The 21,224-nt window shown below is 33.1% G+C and overlaps 2 long non-coding RNA genes across 2 annotated transcripts; both read left to right on the top strand.

The window, feature by feature from the left end:
* Nucleotides 1-1,046: 1,046 nt before the first annotated feature.
* Nucleotides 1,047-5,895, top strand: LOC143227227 (uncharacterized). The gene is made up of 4 exons (XR_013014947.1): nt 1,047-1,163; nt 1,832-1,883; nt 2,739-2,834; nt 5,739-5,895. It is a non-coding gene; the product is annotated as an uncharacterized LOC143227227 (long non-coding RNA).
* Nucleotides 5,896-9,448: 3,553 nt separating this feature from the next.
* On the top strand, nt 9,449-14,620 carry LOC143227228 (uncharacterized). The gene is made up of 4 exons (XR_013014948.1): nt 9,449-9,565; nt 10,235-10,286; nt 11,143-11,238; nt 14,141-14,620. It is a non-coding gene; the product is annotated as an uncharacterized LOC143227228 (long non-coding RNA).
* The last annotated feature ends 6,604 nt before the right edge of the window (nt 14,621-21,224 follow it).

Raw genomic sequence — 21,224 nt, forward strand, 5'->3', positions numbered from 1 at the left:
TCCACAACAACTCCTTGTAAAAGCTAGCATGTACAACTAAAAGAAAGAAAAACTGTATCTTATTTGACATTTTATAAATATTGTCGCTTTCTACACTAAAACCTATAAATATGACACAGATTAGCCATGTAATAGATCTCTGGATTTCAGGGGTATCAAGCTAAGTGGCATTCCACTTCGTTCAATAATGCAAACTATTCCCGCTACGTTATAAGAGTTGCCAGTCAATCCCTTGACATAGATGGTGGATGGCAAATGTTGTTAACTGGGTATCTAACTCTGAGTAGTAGTTCAAAACTATGGATGTAGACAACCTTAATAGCTTTTCCTTATCTGTAACATACAAAATTACTAAAACATAAACAGACAAGCTCATTCCGATAGGAGACATTAATTTACTGCCTTGACAATTTTTACATAACTAAATATGTAAATTTATCAGCTCCGCTAATACACTTAGAAGGTTATATTTTACAGTTACCAAATTATTTCCTTCCTGTCACCTATATATTTTCATTATTATAAATTGTTAAACTAGTGTTCACATTACAACAGGTTATTTTGCTTGTTTCTATATCGTGAAAAGGATCAAAAGTTACAGTTAATATGTATATATTACCATTAACCGATTATAAAATAAAATGTGTAATAAACACCTTACTCTTATTTCATAATAATATTTTTATATTTGTTACGATTCTTAAACCTTATCCAGGGCTTTAAATTTAGCAGTTTTGTTTATTTTACTTTGCTAGTGCATTATTGCTAACTTTGGTTCTCAATCAGTGTTAATAAAAAAACACGGAACAACATCATGACCTTTGAATAATCTCCGAGGAAATAATTTATATATAGTTATATTTTTTCATAATGTTAAATTCGTTTTCCCAGATAACCACAGATTAGTATCAGAGATCTTCAAGTTATCGCTCTCTTGCCTGCGCCCCCTAGTGGCATAGTGGTGTGTCTTGAGATTTACAATGTTATAAACCAGGTGTCGATACCCGTGGTGAGCTTATCTACAACAAAATAAACAAGTGATCGCTGTCTTGGTTGTTTACGATCCACAACGGTGTATTTAAAACAATGCTTAACCTATAAAACTCGGCTAATTCTACAGATATGTCTCGATGTACAATAGGATGAAATTTTAAATCTCATAGGTAACTAATATTGTTGTGTTTTGTTTTGTTAGAAACAATGTTTTTTTTTAACCTTTAATATTATCGTCGTTAATGATTTATATGTTAAAACAATGTTAAAATACACGTCTAGTTAGATACAAAATTGTCCGTATATATCATCTTTGTAAACTTTGTTGATGTAAATATGGTTTTAATTTTTCCTATCTCTCAGGTTTACTATACATAGCCGGCTATAATTTTAAAACAATTGATTTAAAGACATGTATACTATCTAAGGCTTGAAGTCCAGTTATCTCAACATATGGATAGATATGTATTATATCACTCTTATTTAAAATTTGTGATATTTCTTATATGCATTTATGATGATAAATAGAACGTTATTGATTTAAAGCAGTTTGAGCTATCGTGAAACATGAGATCTTACATGGCAATGCCGAAAACTAAATGTAAATTGAATTCGATTTTTAAGACAAAATTCTTGAGAATGTGGATAATTAGCTCGTAGGTTCTACTTGATTGGAAGCTTTAAACTTTGAAGTTTAATATTTAAACAATATCAGACATTGAAGTTCAATATTTAAAATCGATCGTAAAGAAACCATATTTCCTGTTTTGGTTATAATTGTAAGAAAATGGATTGATTACCTGATACATTGGTGGGTTAATAACTTTAATTATTTCAGACAGTTGATGCTTAGCACGAGATGATGGTCTTCAAGGCTGCTACGAAACTTGGTGAGCGATAACAGTGAATAATAACACATCAATGTATGATCTCGTAATACTTATGTTACTACAATTAATGAAACAAGCAAATCAGTGAGAAAAAACAGACATCGTGCGTGCGAGATTAAACGCAAAACAGACTGTCTGTATTGAGTTTTTTAATTAATACAATTAACAATAATTGAAAATATATGTTTTCAAATTACAGAGAAAAATGGGCAAGAAATGCACTTTGAAATGTAAGAAATGTTTAAGAAATTTCAAAATGAAAAAGTAAATATTACTGATTTCGGTATAGTTTTGATACGTTCATTGCCGTTTCTTTTGTGTTCTCAAAATTATTACGAAATAAACCATTGCATAATACAAAAGATTTTATGCATGACAAAAGTTAGCAATCAGCTTTCATCGCTATAAAGAATTTTCTGCAAATCCTCAAGCATATGAATACTGTGTCTTTCGAAAAAGATTTATTTTCAACTAAAATATTGAGTAAAAATATACTTTTATTTTGATAAACATTTCTTTCATATTTAATTGTTATTTTAATCAGGATAAGTATTTTTACGCCAGAGGATTTGTTTTGCAAAAACTTTTAAACCAGTTTAATCAACCTTCTGTTGTTGTTGTTTTTCAGAAGATTGTTTCTTTCTTTAATTTTATTAAATAAATATAACACTGTGCTTGATTTATAATTTTTAAAATATTTTGTAATGCATTTTTATTTTGTTTATAGCAACCTTAAAGTTGAGCATTGTACAGTTTTACTTTAGAAAATTACCAAATAAAAAATATATATGTATGTTAGTGTCAAACTGCGTGAAATATAATTTATATTATTTTTCGTAATTCTTACGTTTACAGGCATCATCAATTTTGAATACCTTCCATGTAATCCTTGTGATTAAAGTATATTTAGGCTTAACCATTCAACCTACGAGTTCTCCTCCTAGGACAGCGGTAAGTGTAGGGATTTATAATGCTAAAATCATGGGTTCGATTCTCCTTGGTGGATAGAGCAGATAGCCCGATGTGGCTTTGCTATAAAAAAGACACACGCACTCAACACACGAAGTATGTTCTAAAGGTCATCAAAGATTAATTTAAAATGAATAAATTTAGAAATAAACTTTTTAAAAAGTTTAATATTTCCGACATAAATTAATATTTCTTGAGAAAATATGAATTTCAAATTTTTATTAACTGTATAAGAGATTAGTATTCACTGATAATATTTTTAACCTAGACTTTGGAGTGTTTTTTGGTCGATACAGAAATGTCTCGGTCTTGTAGCATTAACTATCATTTTTTCTTCATTTTTACTTGTGCCCGCTGATGAAAAATAAAACCTATTATCGAATATTAAAATCTATATAAGGACTTTACAAATTAAGTTAAACACATTTGAGTAAATGTGGACTATTGATTTTCAAAGTAAAGTCGAATTGTCATGTTAAACATAGAAAATAAATATTATTCGAAATTTATCTACTTATAATTAATAAAGATGAATATGTATTATACCAACATAAGTTATAAGGGCAAAATTCGGGTGTGAGAGTGGGGTAAACGGTAATTTTATAACGGGCCCGGCATGGCCAAGCGTGTTAAGGCGTTCCACTCGTAATCCACGGGTCGCGGGTTCAAATCCCCGTCACACTAAACATGCTCGTCCTTTCAGCCGTAGGGGCGTTATTATGTGACGGTCAATCCCACTTTTCGTTGGTAAAAGAGTAGCCCAAGAGTTGGCGGTGGGTGGTGATGACTAGTTGCCTTCCCTCTAGTCTTACACTGCTAAATTAGGGACGGCTAGTGCAGATAGCCCTCGAGTAGCTTTGTACGAAATTCAAAACAAAAAAGGTCGAAATTCTGTGAAAAAAAAATTGTATAATTAAGTTATGGTAAGATCTCTTTTATTGTAAAAATCCGACATCATTTAATAGTATGAGGAAATAATAATTCGATGTGATTGGATTGTGAACTTAAAAGTGATATTCACTCTTTGTACTTAGGTAATGTGAAATGTGTGTTACATACTGTTAAAAATATAAAAAAATTACATTTTCTCTTTGTATTTAGGTAATGTGAATTGTATGTCACATACTTGTAAAAATTATAAAAAATCACATTCACTCTTTGTATTCAGGTAATGTGAGATGTGTGTCACATGCTGGTAAAAATTATACAAAGTTTTCTCCATAAGACGTTTATAAACTTGCAAATCCTTGTTTCACCTCTAAATGTATTAACGTCCCTTGTGTTAATCTTTTATATTTCTAGAGTATTGGTATTCTAGAGTAAAGGTTTCAACTTTCGTTTATTTGTTTGTTGATCTTGGAATTTCAGCGCTAAACTACACAGGAGCTATCTGCGAATAGTCGTCGGTCCCTAATTTCGCAATGTGATAGACTAGAGCAGATACTGTCAAACTGTCGAACACGTATCACTGGTGGTTCGTGGAACTAATCTCGGTGGTACACGACATAATTAACACACAAAATCATACAATCTGTAATAAGCCCCATCTGAGCTGTGCACGTACATTAACATACTACTCTCCCCAATTATAAGAATCGCCCTCTACTTGTGTAGACTCAACAGCATTTTCTTCCCTTCAAATTGTTTTTGTTTGTTTTTTGAATTTCGCACAAAGCTACACGAGGGCTATCTGTGCTAACCGTCCCTAATTTTGCAGTGTAAGACTAGAGGGAAGGCAGCTAGTCATCACCACCCACCGCCAACTCTTGGGCTACTCTTTTACCAACGAATAGTGGAATTGACAGTCACATTATCACGCCCCCACAGCTGAAAGGGCGAGCATGTTTGGCGCGACAGGGATGCGAACCTGCGACCCTCGGATTACGAGTCGCACGCCTTAACGCGCTTGGCAATGCCGTGCCACCTTCAAATTGACATAAATTGTACCAAACATTCTTTAGTTGTACAAGAAAAAAAACAACAATAGCACTTCGCATTAATGGATAAGTGTTATACTATAAATTTTTGTTAATTTTTTATCCTTTTTTGTAAATTCGGCTCTAAAGAAACTTATAAACTCTAATGAATTTAACAAAAAAGTAGTACGCGAGTCTGAAACGTTTGTGAATCACTGAACAAGAGGTAAGACAGGTGGTCAACAACAACCACTGACAGCTGCTGGGCTACTCTTGTTTGACCAAATAGTGGGGCTTGACTGTCATTCTTATATCGTACACATGATCCCACAGTGTGGAATGGCATTTGACAGCAACGGGACGTGAAGTAACGAATCCTTGCATTCGCAGTCAAAATGCAACTAATCACTGGGGCACTGTCGGTTCTGACAGCCTTCATCTTGTAAATGAAGATTCATATTGTGTAATAAATTGGCATTATTATCATGTCCAAAAGTGTTTCGTATACCTTCAAACATCAAGTCTAAATCTTATGCATTTTTTGACGCAAAATACCTTTAAAGTTTTTTTGTTTATTTTTTTGAATTTCGCACAAAGCTACTCGAGGGCTATCTGTGCTAGCCGTCCCTAATTTAGCAGTGTAAGATTAGAGGGAAGGCAGCTAGTCATCACCACCTACCGCCAACTCTTGGGCTACTCTTTTACCAACGAATAGTGGGATTGACCGAAACATTATAACGCCCCCACGGCTGAAAGGGCGAGCATGTTTCGTGCGACGGGGATTCGAACCCGCGACCCTCGGATTACAAGTCGAACGCCTTAACACACTGGGCCATGCCGGGCCATACCTTTAAAATACCAATTCTATGGTGTCGAACAGCACTAGTTTTTTAAAGAATGTCATCGTGTAAATAAATAATATTTAGTTGTTGTTGTTGTTTTATATTTGTTTATTTTTGTTTTTTTCTAGTTTGAAAACAGAGGACTGTCAGACCAAGAATTAAAAATAATTAGAAATACAAACAGTTTCGTAAATACTTTGAAATAATATCAGAATGCCTTGCAGTCTAAAAAAATAAGGGTGTGATTTCGACGAACACGCCCCTTTATTGTCCACAAGTTGAGAACATACACCCTTAAAGATATAAATATATAAATATACAATAGTTCTATCTTCTGCTACATGTGTAGTTGTGTGATTTTATCAAACGATTAGAGTCATGTAAATTGAATGTGAATATAAAATTAAAAAACTACTAACAAAATCACTAACATTAAGATTATTCTATGACCGGTGTTAACATAACTGTTTTTTGTAAGACGATACCTATTCACAATTAATACATTTACAGATAAACTTATTGCGTGTCGCATGCTTACCCTTAAAATATTACTATTTATTATTTATTAATTTATATTTTATTTGTTTACATGAATTTAGAAGAAAATTCAATGCCGTATTGTTCTGTATACATTTACTATTAGGGTGCTTCTGGTGCTCATAGTAAGTTGATAATTTTGTATTAGCCATGAGAAACACAGTATCTTTCTAGATAACCCTTCTGACATATAAAATTCTGCTAAACAAGATTGATAAAAGTTTACAAGTTATTAAAATGTCGAGAATTGTTTTTCTAAAGGAATTAACAGCGTGTACTGTACTACCATGGAATATACATAATATATAAATATTTGGAAAAGAACTTAATATCAATTATTGTGTACGTGAAGTTTTATGTTTTATAAATCCCGTGTAAGAACAACCTGTTAACTACTGTGTACATGAAGTATCATATTTTATACATCCCATGTAAGAACAACCTGTTAACTACTGTATGCATGAAGTATCATATTTTATACATCCCATGTAAGAACAACCTGTTAACTACTGTATGCATGAAGTATCATATTTTATACACCCCATGTAAGAACAACCTGTTAACTACTGTATACATGAAGTATCATATTTTATACATCCCGTGTAAGAACAACCTGTTAACTATTGTATACATGAAGTATCATATTTTATACATCCGTGTAAGAGCAACCTGTTAACTACTGCATACATGAAGTATCATATTTTATACATCCCGTGTAAGAACAACCTGTTAACTACTGTATACATGAAGTATCATATTTTATACATCTCGTGTAAGAACAACCTGTTAACTACTGTATACATGAAGTATCATATTTTATACACCCCATGTAAGAACAACCTGTTAACTACTGTATACATGAAGTATCATATTTTATACATCCCGTGTAAGAACAACCTGTTAACTACTGTATACATGAAGTATCATATTTTATACATCCGTGTAAGAACAACCTGTTAACTACTGTATACATGAAGTATCATATTTTATACATCCCGTGTAAGAACAACCTGTTAACTACTGTATACATGAAGTATCATATTTTATACATCCCATGTAAGAACAACCTGTTAACTACTGTACACATGAAGTATCATATTTTATACATCCCGTGTAAGAACAACCTGTTAACTACTGTATGCATGAAGTATCATATTTTATACACACCATGTAAGAACAATCTGTTAACTACTGTATACATGAAGTATCATATTTTATACATCCCGTGTAAGAACAATCTGTTAACTACTGTATACATGAAGTATCATATTTTATACATCCCGTGTAAGAACAACCTGTTAACTACTGTATGCATGAAGCATCATATTTTATACATCCCGTGTAAGAATAACCTGTTAACTACTGTATACATGAAGTATCATATTTTATACATCCCGTGTAAGAACAACCTGTTAACTACTGTATACATGAAGTATCATATTTTATACATCCCATGTAAGAACAACCTGTTAACTACTGTATACATGAAGTATCATATTTTATACATCCCGTGTAAGAACAACCTGTTAACTACTGTATGCATGAAGTATCATATTTTATACACCCCATGTAAGAACAACTTGTTAACTACTGTATACATGAAGTATCATATTTTATACACCCCATGTAAGAACAACCTGTTAACTACTGTATACATGAAGTATCATATTTTATACATCCCGTGTAAGAACAACCTGTTAACTACTGTATGCATGAAGTATCATATTTTATACACTCCATGTAAGAACAACCTGTTAACTACTGTATACATGAAGTATCATATTTTATACACCCCATGTAAGAACAACCTGTTAACTACTGTATACATGAAGTATCATATTTTATACATCCCGTGTAAGAACAACCTGTTAACTACTGTATGCATGAAGTATCATATTTTATACACCCCATGTAAGAACAACCTGTTAACTACTGTATACATGAAGTTTTATATTTTATAGACCCCATGTAAGAATGGCCTGTTTATAGGTATATCCATGAAATTTCATGTTTCATACATCCCACCTTTAATAGGATCTATTAACTGTTCTATGCATGAAGTTTGATGTAAAAAGAACCCTTAAAGGCTTGCAAGCTCAGAAATAAAACAGGCATTTTCTTCTGATAAGACTATTAATAAATTAGGAATTACTTCACGGAGGGCTGAATGCTACGTTTCGAAAGTAACAAATCATAAATTTTTCACAGAAGTGCCAGAAAAGTGATTCATATATACTAATATATATCAGGGTATTTCCACAACAACTCCTTGTAAAAGCTAGCATGTACAACTAAAAGAAAGAAAAACTGTATCTTATTTGACATTTTATAAATATTGTCGCTTTCTACACTAAAACCTATAAATATGACACAGATTAGCCATGTAATAGATCTCTGGATTTCAGGGGTATCAAGCTAAGTGGCATTCCACTTCGTTCAATAATGCAAACTATTCCCGCTACGTTATAAGAGTTGCCAGTCAATCCCTTGACATAGATGGTGGATGGCAAATGTTGTTAACTGGGTATCTAACTCTGAGTAGTAGTTCAAAACTATGGATGTAGACAACCTTAATAGCTTTTCCTTATCTGTAACATACAAAATTACTAAAACATAAACAGACAAGCTCATTCCGATAGGAGACATTAATTTACTGCCTTGACAATTTTTACATAACTAAATATGTAAATTTATCAGCTCCGCTAATACACTTAGAAGGTTATATTTTACAGTTACCAAATTATTTCCTTCCTGTCACCTATATATTTTCATTATTATAAATTGTTAAACTAGTGTTCACATTACAACAGGTTATTTTGCTTGTTTCTATATCGTGAAAAGGATCAAAAGTTACAGTTAATATGTATATATTACCATTAACCGATTATAAAATAAAATGTGTAATAAACACCTTACTCTTATTTCATAATAATATTTTTATATTTGTTACGATTCTTAAACCTTATCCAGGGCTTTAAATTTAGCAGTTTTGTTTATTTTACTTTGCTAGTGCATTATTGCTAACTTTGGTTCTCAATCAGTGTTAATAAAAAAACACGGAACAACATCATGACCTTTGAATAATCTCCGAGGAAATAATTTATATATAGTTATATTTTTTCATAATGTTAAATTCGTTTTCCCAGATAACCACAGATTAGTATCAGAGATCTTCAAGTTATCGCTCTCTTGCCTGCGCCCCCTAGTGGCATAGTGGTGTGTCTTGAGATTTACAATGTTATAAACCAGGTGTCGATACCCGTGGTGAGCTTATCTACAACAAAATAAACAAGTGATCGCTGTCTTGGTTGTTTACGATCCACAACGGTGTATTTAAAACAATGCTTAACCTATAAAACTCGGCTAATTCTACAGATATGTCTCGATGTACAATAGGATGAAATTTTAAATCTCATAGGTAACTAATATTGTTGTGTTTTGTTTTGTTAGAAACAATGTTTTTTTTTAACCTTTAATATTATCGTCGTTAATGATTTATATGTTAAAACAATGTTAAAATACACGTCTAGTTAGATACAAAATTGTCCGTATATATCATCTTTGTAAACTTTGTTGATGTAAATATGGTTTTAATTTTTCCTATCTCTCAGGTTTACTATACATAGCCGGCTATAATTTTAAAACAATTGATTTAAAGACATGTATACTATCTAAGGCTTGAAGTCCAGTTATCTCAACATATGGATAGATATGTATTATATCACTCTTATTTAAAATTTGTGATATTTCTTATATGCATTTATGATGATAAATAGAACGTTATTGATTTAAAGCAGTTTGAGCTATCGTGAAACATGAGATCTTACATGGCAATGCCGAAAAACTAAATGTAAATTGAATTCGATTTTTAAGACAAAATTCTTGAGAATGTGGATAATTAGCTCGTAGGTTCTACTTGATTGGAAGCTTTAAACTTTGAAGTTTAATATTTAAACAATATCAGACATTGAAGTTCAATATTTAAAATCGATCGTAAAGAAACCATATTTCCTGTTTTGGTTATAATTGTAAGAAAATGGATTGATTACCTGATACATTGGTGGGTTAATAACTTTAATTATTTCAGACAGTTGATGCTTAGCACGAGATGATGGTCTTCAAGGCTGCTACGAAACTTGGTGAGCGATAACAGTGAATAATAACACATCAATGTATGATCTCGTAATACTTATGTTACTACAATTAATGAAACAAGCAAATCAGTGAGAAAAAAACAGACATCGTGCGTGCGAGATTAAACGCAAAACAGACTGTCTGTATTGAGTTTTTTAATTAATACAATTAACAATAATTGAAAATATATGTTTTCAAATTACAGAGAAAAATGGGCAAGAAATGCACTTTGAAATGTAAGAAATGTTTAAGAAATTTCAAAATGAAAAAGTAAATATTACTGATTTCGGTATAGTTTTGATACGTTCATTGCCGTTTCTTTTGTGTTCTCAAAATTATTACGAAATAAACCATTGCATAATACAAAAGATTTTATGCATGACAAAAGTTAGCAATCAGCTTTCATCGCTATAAAGAATTTTCTGCAAATCCTCAAGCATATGAATACTGTGTCTTTCGAAAAAGATTTATTTTCAACTAAAATATTGAGTAAAAATATACTTTTATTTTGATAAACATTTCTTTCATATTTAATTGTTATTTTAATCAGGATAAGTATTTTTACGCCAGAGGATTTGTTTTGCAAAAACTTTTAAACCAGTTTAATCAACCTTCTGTTGTTGTTGTTTTTCAGAAGATTGTTTCTTTCTTTAATTTTATTAAATAAATATAACACTGTGCTTGATTTATAATTTTTAAAATATTTTGTAATGCATTTTTATTTTGTTTATAGCAACCTTAAAGTTGAGCATTGTACAGTTTTACTTTAGAAAATTACCAAATAAAAAATATATATGTATGTTAGTGTCAAACTGCGTGAAATATAATTTATATTATTTTTCGTAATTCTTACGTTTACAGGCATCATCAATTTTGAATACCTTCCATGTAATCCTTGTGATTAAAGTATATTTAGGCTTAACCATTCAACCTACGAGTTCTCCTCCTAGGACAGCGGTAAGTGTAGGGATTTATAATGCTAAAATCATGGGTTCGATTCTCCTTGGTGGATAGAGCAGATAGCCCGATGTGGCTTTGCTATAAAAAAGACACACGCACTCAACACACGAAGTATGTTCTAAAGGTCATCAAAGATTAATTTAAAATGAATAAATTTAGAAATAAACTTTTTAAAAAGTTTAATATTTCCGACATAAATTAATATTTCTTGAGAAAATATGAATTTCAAATTTTTATTAACTGTATAAGAGATTAGTATTCACTGATAATATTTTTAACCTAGACTTTGGAGTGTTTTTTGGTCGATACAGAAATGTCTCGGTCTTGTAGCATTAACTATCATTTTTTCTTCATTTTTACTTGTGCCCGCTGATGAAAAATAAAACCTATTATCGAATATTAAAATCTATATAAGGACTTTACAAATTAAGTTAAACACATTTGAGTAAATGTGGACTATTGATTTTCAAAGTAAAGTCGAATTGTCATGTTAAACATAGAAAATAAATATTATTCGAAATTTATCTACTTATAATTAATAAAGATGAATATGTATTATACCAACATAAGTTATAAGGGCAAAATTCGGGTGTGAGAGTGGGGTAAACGGTAATTTTATAACGGGCCCGGCATGGCCAAGCGTGTTAAGGCGTTCCACTCGTAATCCACGGGTCGCGGGTTCAAATCCCGTCACACTAAACATGCTCGTCCTTTCAGCCGTAGGGGCGTTATTATGTGACGGTCAATCCCACTTTTCGTTGGTAAAGAGTAGCCCAAGAGTTGGCGGTGGGTGGTGATGACTAGTTGCCTTCCCTCTAGTCTTACACTGCTAAATTAGGGACGGCTAGTGCAGATAGCCCTCGAGTAGCTTTGTACGAAATTCAAAACAAAAAAGGTCGAAATTCTGTGAAAAAAAAATTGTATAATTAAGTTATGGTAAGATCTCTTTTATTGTAAAAATCCGACATCATTTAATAGTATGAGGAAATAATAATTCGATATGATTGGATTGTGAACTTAAAAGTGATATTCACTCTTTGTACTTAGGTAATGTGAAATGTGTGTTACATACTGTTAAAAATATAAAAAAATTACATTTTCTCTTTGTATTTAGGTAATGTGAATTGTATGTCACATACTTGTAAAAATTATAAAAAATCACATTCACTCTTTGTATTCAGGTAATGTGAGATGTGTGTCACATACTGGTAAAAAGTATACAAAGTTTTCTCCATAAGACGTTTATAAACTTGCAAATCCTTGTTTCACCTCTAAATGTATTAACGTCCCTTGTGTTAATCTTTTATATTTCTAGAGTATTGGTATTCTAGAGTAAAGGTTTCAACTTTCGTTTATTTGTTTGTTGATCTTGGAATTTCAGCGCTAAACTACACAGGAGCTATCTGCGAATAGTCGTCGGTCCCTAATTTCGCAATGTGATAGACTAGAGCAGATACTGTCAAACTGTCGAACACGTATCACTGGTGGTTCGTGGAACTAATCTCGGTGGTACACGACATAATTAACATACAAAATCATACAATCTGTAATAAGCCCCATCTGAGCTGTGCACGTACATTAACATACTACTCTCCCCACTTATAAGAATCGCCCTCTACTTGTGTAGACTCAACAGCATTTTCTTCCCTTCAAATTGTTTTTGTTTGTTTTTTGAATTTCGCACAAAGCTACACGAGGGCTATCTGTGCTAACCGTCCCTAATTTTGCAGTGTAAGACTAGGGGGAAGGCAGCTAGTCATCACCACCCACCGCCAACTCTTGGGCTACTCTTTTACCAACGAATAGTGGAATTGACAGTCACATTATCACGCCCCCACGGCTGAAAGGGCGAGCATGTTTGGCGCGACAGGGATGCGAACCTGCGACCCTCGGATTACGAGTCGCACGCCTTAACGCGCTTGGCAATGCCGTGCCACCTTCAAATTGACATAAATTGTACCAAACATTCTTTAGTTGTACAAGAAAAAAAACAACAATAGCACTTCGCATTAATGGATAAGTGTTATACTATAAATTTTTGTTAATTTTTTATCCTTTTTTGTAAATTCGGCTCTAAAGAAACTTATAAACTCTAATGAATTTAACAAAAAAGTAGTACGCGAGTCTGAAACGTTTGTGAATCACTGAACAAGAGGTAAGACAGGTGGTCAACAACAACCACTGACAGCTCCTGGGCTACTCTTGTTTGACCAAATAGTGGGACTTGACTGTCATTCTTATATCGTACACATGATCCCACAGTGTGGAATGGCATTTGACAGCAACGGGACGTGAAGTAACGAATCCTTGCATTCGCAGTCAAAATGCAACTAATCACTGGGGCACTGTCGGTTCTGACAGCCTTCATCTTGTAAATGAAGATTCATATTGTGTAATAAATTGGCATTATTATCATGTCCAAAAGTGTTTCGTATACCTTCAAACATCAAGTCTAAATCTTATGCATTTTTTGACGCAAAATACCTTTAAAGTTTTTTTGTTTATTTTTTTGAATTTCGCACAAAGCTACTCGAGGGCTATCTGTGCTAGCCGTCCCTAATTTAGCAGTGTAAGATTAGAGGGAAGGCAGCTAGTCATCACCACCCACCGCCAACTCTTGGGCTACTCTTTTACCAACGAATAGTGGGATTGACCGTCACATTATAACGCCCCCACGGCTGAAAGGGCGAGCATGTTTCGTGCGACGGGGATTCGAACCCGCGACCCTCGGATTAGAAGTCGAACGCTTTAACACACCGGGCCATGCCGGGCCATACCTTTAAAATACCAATTCTATGGTGTCGAACAGCACTGTTTTTTTAAAGAATGTCATCGTGTAAATAAATAATATTTGGTTGTTGTTGTTGTTTTATATTTGTTTATTTTTGTTTTTTTCTAGTTTGAAAACAGAGGACTGTCAGACCAAGAATTAAAAATAATTAGAAATACAAACAGTTTCGTAAATACTTTGAAATAATATCAGAATGCCTTGCAGTCTAAAAAAATAAGGGTGTGATTTCGACGAACACGCCCCTTTATTGTCCACAAGTTGAGAACATACACCCTTAAAGATATAAATATATAAATATACAATAGTTCAATCTTCTGCTACATGTGTAGTTGTGTGATTTTATCAAACGATTAGAGTCATGTAAATTGAATGTGAATATAAAATTAAAAAACTACTAACAAAATCACTAACATTAAGATTATTCTATGACCGGTGTTAACATAACTGTTTTTTGTAAGACGATACCTATTCACAATTAATACATTTACAGATAAACTTATTGCGTGTAGCACGCTTACCCTTAAAATATTACTATTTATTATTTATTAATTCTGTAGTGCGTTGAAACAACATCTTTCTGACGAATAAAACACCAAAACACTTTTTTTTATTATAAAATGTCGTGAATTTATTCCACTGCGTGTCTGTGATTATTATTTTCTTCAATGTAACCTGCTCCTATGTCACTCTGTATCCTATGTTACAAGAGCAAAAGAAAAGAAAAATAAATTAAGCATTCGACAACTGCGCTTTTGTTTTTCTATTAAATTTCGTACTCTAGTAGTCCCTAATTTTTGTACTGATAGGCCTGAGGTAAGGCAGCTAGTCAATAACACTCATCTACAGTTTACCGGGATACTTTTGTCAAAACATTTATTGGAATTATTGTAAAGCAATAACATCTCCAGAAAACAGATCAAAATGTTTAACCAATGACGGTAACGGAACGTGACCCATGGAATCTTAAATCCATAGTACTGCACGTACTGGTCCACCTTTCAGTCAATAATGAAATTAACTTTCTGTAAGATTTATTTAATGATAAACTTGGCATCAGTGCTAAATGATAATATTTTTAAATGAATATTTTTATAGCCAGATAATTTTTAAGCACTCAAACTAAACACTTGTTAATATTTTTATTACTTCTATTTGCATACATGTTAAACTTTACCACCATGTTTTTCTTCGTCATTGCTGTGAGCAACAAATAAACTATACTATGTCTGTTATAAAACAAACTAAACTGTTTCAGCATTTGTTGCATTTGTTCTTGGAAAAGGAAAATCGACTAATTATCTTTATTACAAGTTGCCCGTTCAACCCTTTTCTTTAACGTCACATATAATGATAACAATCACGATGGAAATGGTGTGAACAATTAGCTCATGCCTTCTTTTGGACAAAAGGTTTCAACAAACAGTAATAAAAGAGCAAAATAACACTATCCTCTTAGTTCCACGCCAACCCTGGAGGGGATTTGTGTGAAAGTCGTGTAGTCTCTAAGTATCATTACTTGTACACAAAATAACTTTTCTTTGTGTTAGTCAAGACTGACTATTAAACATGTTACAAGACATTTTCTGGAGAAAAAAAACAGACTTTTATATGGAGCTTATAACACAGTATATTAGATCAATACTTCATCTTAGACCAGAAAAGATAAACAAAAGTGGTGTTACTTTTCTCTTTCTTATTGCATGACATAATAATGTTCCAAAACAAACGTCTACAGAGTACAGTCATAGGTACAAAACTTATTTTATTTATCGTAACAAAAACCTGGATTAAACTTGGCTAAATACAGTTGCAGTTTAATTTTGTAAACAAAAAACAACGTGTGTAAAACCGTATTAATGGGTGCACATGACTTGTGTCAGTGTATATTTTCAACATAAACATGATACAAAATTTTTAAATACCAAATACTTTTTGATACTTCTTTTTTTATTGCATAAAAGCTGAAACGGTTCTTGCGTATAACTGAAATTCTGGAAGTAAAAAGTTAATTATTTATAACTTTTGTCACCTGTTTGAGCATAACCTATTTCAGTTCTTAGTTTTCGCCAGCATGTGGTACTGGTTTGGTTTGTTTTGAATTTCGCGCAAAGCTACTCGAGGGCTATCTGCGCTAGCCGTCTCTAATTTAGCAGTGTAAGACTAAAGGGAAGGCAGCTAGTCACCACCACCCACCGCCAACTCTTGGGCTACTTTTTTATCAACGAATAGTGGAATTGACCGTCACTTTATAACGCTCTCACGGCTGAAAGGGCGAGCATGTTTGGTGTGACGGGAATTCGAACCCGCAACCCTCGGATTACGAGTCGAGTGCCTTATCCACCTGGCCATGCCGGGCCTAAGTGGTACTGAACAAACGTTTCATTGTTTATGACTAAATTAGCGTTATTTACTAAAACTATATTAAAGTGACTATTTCTTTCAAAACTATGTGATTTTCCGTGTGGACTGGAGGATTTAAGAATGCTCTGTGTATTCAAATTTTAATATACTTTAACTCTTAAGCCTAATACAGTGTTCAATCCCAATCTTACTTTATATTTTAAGTCTAATAAAGTTTTTAAGCATAAACTTACTTTAGAGTTTAAATCTCATATACTGTGCAAACGTAACTTTACGTTAGATTTTACATCTAATACAGTATTCAAATTTGACAGTTCGTTTGGTTATAAATATAATGCAATATCCAAACTTGACACTGCGTTAGATTTCAAATCTAATGCAGTATCCAAACTTGACTGTACTTTGGATTTCAAATCTAATACAGTATCCAAACTTGACACAACGTTGAATTTCAAATTTAATGCAATATCCAACTTGACCCTACGTTGGGTATCAAATCTGATACAGTATTCAAACTTGACACTACGTTAGATTTCAAATCTGATGTACTATCTGTGTTTGGATTTTCAAACTGGAATCTACTTTTGATTTTAGATTTATAAGATTGTTGCTTTAATTTCTTAGCTGTGTTTACATTTGAAGAAAAAACAAATAGATGCACTGTACTTCTGTTTCGAATGTCAAATGTAATTTTATCAGTCGTATAAACCAGTTATGATTCAGACGTTTGAGCTTTTTAGAAAATATTTTTTACTATGTATAATTTTGTTTCGAAACACGTGACGCATTCAAATAAATAAAGATCTAAAAAACAGAATCAATGATGCATTGAAACACAGTTGAAACTCACCGCCTGTATGTCTCCCCATCGTCAGTGCACTCTATTACTTACAGTCTCAACAATATCATTGGGTTTGTTTTTAATTTCGCGAAAAGCTACACGAGGGCTATCTGCGCTAGCCGTCCCCAATTTAACAATGTGAGACTAGAGATAAGGCAGCTAGTCATCACCACCCACCGTCAACTCTTAAACTACTCTTTTACCAACGAATAGCGGGATTGACCGTCCCATTATAACGCCCCCACGGCTGAAAGGGCAAGCATGTTTGGTGCGACGGGAATTCGAACTCGCGACCCACAGATAACGAGTCGAACGCCTTAACCATCTGGACATGCTAAGCCTGATATCATTATAAAAAGTCAGCTGCCAACTAATGATTGTGTTTGCGTCTGTTTGTGTTTGTGTTTTTTCTTATAACAAAGCCACATCGGGTTAACTGCTGAGTCCACTGAGGGGAATCGGATCCCTGATTTTAGCGTCGTAAATTCGAAGACTAACCGCTGTCCCAACGGGAGACGCAACTAGTGAGACTTTTATAAGTACATTTTAGTAATTTGTTATTCCTTTTTTGTATATGTAGTTAAAAAGAAAACAGCAACAACAATATAATATCGGCTTAAGTAGTTTAGCTGTATTTACAAATAGTACATTTTTTATTTTATTAAATTTTCAATATCACTTTTTATGTGAATTCAGTTATTTGGCAATCCTTTTTTCTCCATATCGCTCAGCTACCAAATATCTCAAAGTCACGCCTGTCTCTCTTACACTTAGCTCAACAAAATTAAATATATCGATGACGTAATCCAGATTGAAGTACAGTTTAAATATTAGACAAGGAAAAGACTAGTAACATTGTATAGTTTTATGAGTCAAATATTAAATGATACCAAATTATTGATGTGTTCTAATAAATCATCATACTTCTTCGAAGATATTAGATAAATAACATGCTAGAATGGTGGTTTGTTTTAAGTTTATACACAAACTAATAATTTTGTTTCAGACCTTCTCGGAAACTTACACAACAGGCTATCTGCGCATGACTGTCCTTAACTTTGACCTGTGCTTTTGTTTTTAATGTTAAATGTAATTTTTTCAGTCGTATAAACTAGTTATGATTGAGTGTGTGTATGTGTTTTTTTAGAGCAAAGCCACATCAGGCCATCTGCTGAGCCCACCAACGGGAATCGAACACCTGATTTTAGCGTTGTAAATCCGTAGACTTACCGCTGTACTAGCGGGGGAGTTATTATTGAGATATTTGAACTATTGAAATAAATTTTGTTTACTAAATATATGTTTTGTTTCGAGACACTTGGCGCTTTCAAATATAGTATGAATTTTTATATTTCTGTGTATCCGACAAAATTACTCTTATAATTTTCTCGTAGCCCCAAAATGTGTGGCTAGTTTCTGTGGATCTGGGCCACGAATCATGAGTCTTCGGATTGATAGTCTTTTCATGCTAACAATAAGACAACAAAGCAAGGAAATAATATTTCAGACAATTCCAGGCAAAAAAAACTAACGCCCTATGATGATCTGCATCATTTTCAGTAACTCCACTTTATACTATTATTGAGGCGTTATAACAGATGTATGGAGACTGAGTATTTTCTATTAAAGTTGTCTGAAAGTCGCAAGACGGCGTTACAGCATACATCGACACATCTGGTCATACTTTATCTGATGACCACACATTTTGCTAATAGCCTTGCAGCGTAGCTTTCATGGCTCTGTTTCCAAAGCACGCCATCCCTCCCTAATAGCTATCTATAAGTCATCTGGTGTACAAAAACGATGGTTTCTCACTAATCGTTTCAACAGATGTATCGCACAGAAATCAATTGACACTATGTTTGGCGACTTAAACGATGTGTCTTCAAATGAAATAGCATGATTACCCATTTCTTTCTCTGGCTGCTTGAGATATCCAACTGTGGAACAGATATATCATGGAAGTAACTTGTATATAAATAACCTTTGCCGCTTTTCAATTTTATGTATACGTAACCTTTGTTGCTTTTCCAAACAGCATTCTTTTGATGCTGTTGCCTGGGAAACATGGACGATTTTTACCAGTGGTCTTTGTGTTTATGGATTCTCATCTGTTACGATACGCCACACTGGAGTAGAACTTGTTGCGAGTCTTTTTTCTTGATGATTCTTCTGCTCCAAACAAATTAAGTTTATCCATATTATTTTGTTTTCCAATGTCATTAAGTACAAGGGATACTTCTCTTTTGGAAATTCTATACCCTACGTCTCAGCTAACCGTTATGAACTGAATATAAGAATATTTTGAGTCGGAAAGGGCTGTTGCATATCCTTTTCAATGGTAATAAATTTTCGGTGGTATCACACTATGTAATAGATTACGAACTTCAAACAATGTCAAAATTTACTTGCGATACATTTCTTCTTCTTGGGTTGATATTGGTTGTGATTTTTACGTGGCTGGATGATTTTTATATTCAATATCATTTTAATACAACCTTCTCAACCCTCTGTAGAAGTGTTAGAAAACAGAATGAAGGTCAGTTTTGAACTTGATGGATGACATTCCATAAGCGTTGAAAAATAAGATTTATGTGCAGCAACGGATGCTTGAATATCATTATACAGACAGTGTTAACTAACAGTACGTGACTCAACTTACTAATCTGTGGAAAGAAGAAAGTATCATGTTCGTTTTAAACGCAAACCGTAGAAGAAAATCACTCGTTAACACTTATTTAACGCATGGTTGTCGCAATTATAAAAGTAAAAACTTTCTAGATTATACATAAATAAATAAAAAACATTTTCAAGTGGTTTACGATGATAAACCTGAAAATGTGTATGTTGTTCAAGTTTATATATAGTAGACGTGCTTGTCAGCTGTATGCTTAACGAACCCCTCTAGGGCTAGTTTTGCCACTTCAAAGTTTACCTGGTCCAACATGCATGATCGTTCAGCGCAGTTCTATGGCACACTAGTCATTATTATGAAACAAGAGTACACTTGACCGGCATCGATCGGTATCAGCCATCTGGAAAGCCAATATCTCGAGAGCTCTTCCTTCTATGAAGACTATACATCATCAAAGTTAATCAACATAACAGAAATAAACATAACAAAATACAAAATGATGTATCGAAGGATTACAGCAGAAATAAAAAAAAATATTCTTTCCGACAAAGCAGATCGATGAACACGAGTTAACGTTAACGACAACATAAAATAATATCGAACAGTGTGCAGAAGCTGAGTGGTTTCCTCTGCAGAAGATTAACAGAACCCAACAAAATACACATAATCACAGCCCGAGGATCTGGACTCATCTTGGGAAGAACGAAAAGAAGTTAAATGTTGTGACAGATCTCGTACTTGCGTTTCATATTAGAAAAATGCCTGGAGACTAGTGAAAAGAGCGAACGATAACAAAAACTGTGTTTTTGTACGACAATTTTTAAACTAATTCTATTCCAGTTTGGATACCCTACAGGAGAATCTGTTAAAAGACATATTAAGTGTATGGTTGGCATGAAGATAAACATCTAAATAGTTATATACTTTTCGCTCATTGCTAGTACAGCGGTATGTCTCTGGATTTACAACGCTAAAATCAGGGGTTCGATTCCCCTCGGTGGGCTGAGCAGATAGCCCTTTGTGGCTTTGCTATATGAAAAACCACTTGTATACTTTTCTTCTATATTTCAGTTGCCCAAGGCTAATCAGTCCATCAGAAATGTGCTATGAGCTAGTACATGTGTACTGCATTTTAATAATGAAAAAAGAAAACTAATTTTCAAATCAAATATGGTCGAAAATAATTTATTTTTATCATTTTAAAATTAATGTATATGCATGGCGTTACTATGACTATAATAATACTTCACGGTCGTTCATATAACTTAATAACGGGTTTTATTTTCTACACGTCCAAATAAAGAAAGAATTTTTTTATTTCAATGCTTTACTTTGCTTATCATGTAGGACGTCTA

Source organism: Tachypleus tridentatus, chromosome 9 (assembly GCF_004210375.1).
Source record: "Tachypleus tridentatus isolate NWPU-2018 chromosome 9, ASM421037v1, whole genome shotgun sequence".
Classification (NCBI taxonomy): domain Eukaryota; kingdom Metazoa; phylum Arthropoda; class Merostomata; order Xiphosura; family Limulidae; genus Tachypleus; species Tachypleus tridentatus.